The sequence below is a fragment of the Anopheles coustani genome (genome assembly GCF_943734705.1).
Source record: "Anopheles coustani chromosome X unlocalized genomic scaffold, idAnoCousDA_361_x.2 X_unloc_39, whole genome shotgun sequence".
Taxonomy (NCBI): domain Eukaryota; kingdom Metazoa; phylum Arthropoda; class Insecta; order Diptera; family Culicidae; genus Anopheles; species Anopheles coustani.
Window position 1 is genome coordinate 24,029 of NW_026525147.1, and position 3,472 is coordinate 27,500.

Sequence of the window (3,472 nt, forward strand, 5' to 3'; positions counted from 1 at the left end):
CATCACTTGGGCATGCTCATATTGCCATACACAATTACATTATATTCGAATGAGCATGCAAGCGACCCTATATAGACCGAACCAAAACGATAGATACCGCCGTAGTTCACCCCCACCAAGTGATGACTTCAGTATGGCTAGTGTGTGAAGTATAAAGTATAGTCCTCCCCTGGTCCACACTGCTTCGGCGGTCCTGGGTAAGATAGTTAGTTCTAGCTTGCCCTATGTGGAAGAGGACACAATACTTAATACTTAGAGTACAAGCATAAAGGAACACGGACCAAGCCGTACCGAGAGAATCGGTACTAGAGCCCTCGTGGTTCTACATTGAGAGAGCCCTCGTGGTTCTCATTAGGGGCTTTATGCAAGTCGTACTCAATACTGTGGTGTGAAGTATAAAGTATAGAGTCCTCCACTGGTCCACGCTGCTCCGGCGGTCCTGGGTAAGATAGTTCATTCTAGCTTGCCCTATGTGGAAGAGGACTCAATACCCTACCTGTTGAGCTTGAAACAAAGTCATCACTTGGGCATGCTCATATTGCCATACAATATTCCATTATCTACTAATGAGCATGCAGCTATATGATTATAACCTGTAAACGATTACCCCGCCGTAGTTCAGCGCTTCAACCAAGTGATGACTTCAGTATGGCTAGTGTGTGAAGTATAAAGTATAGTCCTCCCCTGGTCCACACTGCTTCGGCGGTCCTGGGTAAGATAGTTAGTTCTAGCTTGCCCTATGTGGAAGAGGACACCATACTTAATACTGTGGTGTAATGAACAAAGTATAGTCCTCCACTGGTCCACGCTGCTTCGGCGGTCCTGGGTAAGATAGTTAGTTCTAGCTTGCCCTATGTGGAAGAGGGCATACAAGACAAAGTATAGTTCTCCCCTGGTCCACGCTGCTTCGGCGGTCCTGGGTAAGATAGTTAATTCTAGCTTGCCCTATGTGGAAGAGAGCATACATGAACCAAGAACGAAGGTTATGATCGAGGAATGATTCGACAACTAACCGATGGTATGAAATGTGAAGAATTCAAGCAAGCACACAATCAAGTCATCACTTGGGCATGCTCGATAGCCAACCCTATGACATTAACCTAGTAGAGCATGCGAAAACCAATAAAAATGTAAACGATGCCCCTCCCTAGTTCAGCGCTTCAACCAAGTGATGACTTCAGAATGGCTAAATCAAATCGGTTCAAAACATACCATCGGTACCCTATTGAAACACACAAGTCGATATCAAACCTCATGATTGTGTAGTCCTCCACTGGTCCACACTGCTCCGGCGGTCCTGGGTAAGATAGTTCATTCTAGCTTGCCCTATGTGGAAGAGGGCACATTACTCAATACTGTGGTGTTATGAACAAAGTATAGTCCTCCACTGGTCCACGCTGCTTCGGCGGTCCTGGGTAAGATAGTTAGTTCTAGCTTGCCCTATGTGGAAGAGGGCATACAAGACAAAGTATAGTTCTCCCCTGGTCCACGCTGCTTCGGCGGTCCTGGGTAAGATAGTTAATTCTAGCTTGCCCTATGTGGAAGAGAGCATACATGAACCAAGAACGAAGGTTATGATCGAGGAATGATTCGACAACTAACCGATGGTATGAAATGTGAAGAATTCAAGCAAGCACACAATCAAGTCATCACTTGGGCATGCTCGATAGCCCACCTCATGACATTAACCTAGTAGAGCATGCGAAAACCAATATATATGTAAACGATGCCTCCCTAGTTCAGCGCTTCAACCAAGTGATGACTTCAGAATGGCTAAATCAAATCGGTTCAAACCATACCATCGGTATCCTATTGAAACACACAAGTCGATATCAAACCTCATGATTGTGTAGTCCTCCACTGGTCCACGCCGCTTCGGCCGTCCTGGGTAAAATGGAACATTCCAGCTTGCCCTATGTGGAAGAGGGCACATTACTCAATACTGTGGTGTGAAGTATAAAGTTCAGTTCTCCCCTGGTCCACGCTGCTTCGGCGGTCCTGGGTAAGATAGTTCATTCTAGCTTGCCCTATGTGGAAGAGGACACTTAATACTTCGTCTCTAAGCGGCGGCTTGACTCCTCCCTACGGGGAACGGGTTTACGCGCACAGCGGCGGCTTACGCACTATGGCAGTCATGGATGCCTTACGTTTCTATGAAAAGTGTGTTCCTCCCCTGGTCCACGCTGCTTCGGCAGTCCTGGGTAAGATAGTTAGTTCTAGCTTGCCCTATGTGGAAGAGGACACGAAGACTTACTGTGGTGTGAAGCATAAAGTTCAGTTCTCCCCTGGTCCACGCCGCTTCGGCCGTCCTGGGTAAAATGGATTCATCCAGCTTGCCCTATGTGGAATGAGGACACTTTATGTTTCGTCTCTAAGCGGCGGCTTGCTCCTCCCTACGGGGAACGGGTATACGCGCACAGCGGCGGCTTACGTTATGGCAGTCATGGATGCCTTACGTTTCCATGAAAAGTGTGTTCCTCCCCTGGTCCACGCTGCTTCGGCAGTCCTGGGTAAGATAGTTAGTTCTAGCTTGCCCTATGTGGAAGAGGACACGTAGACTTACTGTGGTGTGAAGTATAAGGTTCAGTTCTCCCCTGGTCCACGCCGCTTCGGCCGTCCTGGGTAAAATGGATTCATCCAGCTTGCCCTATGTGGAATGAGGACACTTTATGCTTCGTCTCTAAGCGGCGGCTTGCTCCTCCCTACGGGGAACGGGTATACGCGCACAGCGGCGGCTTACGCAAGTTAGTCACCCTCGGCAGTGGATCACTCGGCTCATGGATCGATGAAGACCGCAGCTAACTGCGCGTCATAATGTGAACTGCAGGACACATGAACATTGATAAGTTGAACGCATATTGCACGTCGTGGGAACCTACCATGATGTACAGATGACTGAGCGCTTATATTTGAGAAATGTATCGCATACATTTAACTACGCCGTGACACCCGTCACGAGACGTGCACCATGATGTTAACTAGGGTCGCGACGACCCGCTAGCATTAAAGAACCCGTGGTTTACAATATACTGGCATTGGAATTCGAAGTATTTAGAGCGTCCGTGTTCCCGCGTGAGGCGGAAGTACGAGGAGAAGGCGTGCTTGTGGTGTCTGTGGTGGTGTTTACTGATGTCTAGCTTCAGCTTATTTATTTATTTAAATAGAAGCGAAGATGTCAAAGTAGCGTCGAAGCAGCAGCGGTAGCACAAATGATTCAAGTATGGAAGTTGACCAAAGGAACACAAACAAACTAGCGTATGGGCAATGGAAGGTATCAGTGAGTTAAACCACACGCGGGCTAACAGCCCGTTAACCGAGTCCAACGGTACATATTGGACATTGAAACAAAGTAGTCGCAAGCCAGATGTGACGATAACAACCGCAAGGTACATAAGCCTCAGTTCATGTGTGACAACCCCCTGAATTTAAGCATATTAATAAGGGGAGGAAAAGAAACCAACCGGGATTCCCT

At 47.8% G+C, this 3,472-nt stretch overlaps 2 non-coding genes across 2 annotated transcripts in view; both read left to right on the plus strand.

Moving 5' to 3' along the window:
• Positions 1–2,750: 2,750 nt before the first annotated feature.
• On the plus strand, positions 2,751–2,905 carry LOC131270539 (5.8S ribosomal RNA). The gene has a single exon (XR_009179600.1). It is a non-coding gene; the product is annotated as a 5.8S ribosomal RNA (ribosomal RNA).
• Positions 2,906–3,392: 487 nt separating this feature from the next.
• Positions 3,393–3,472, plus strand: part of LOC131270548 (large subunit ribosomal RNA) — a 4,090-nt gene continuing 4,010 nt past the window's right edge. The window contains exon 1 of the ribosomal RNA XR_009179609.1: positions 3,393–3,472. This exon is cut by the window's right edge and continues 4,010 nt beyond it. This is a non-coding gene — a ribosomal RNA (large subunit ribosomal RNA).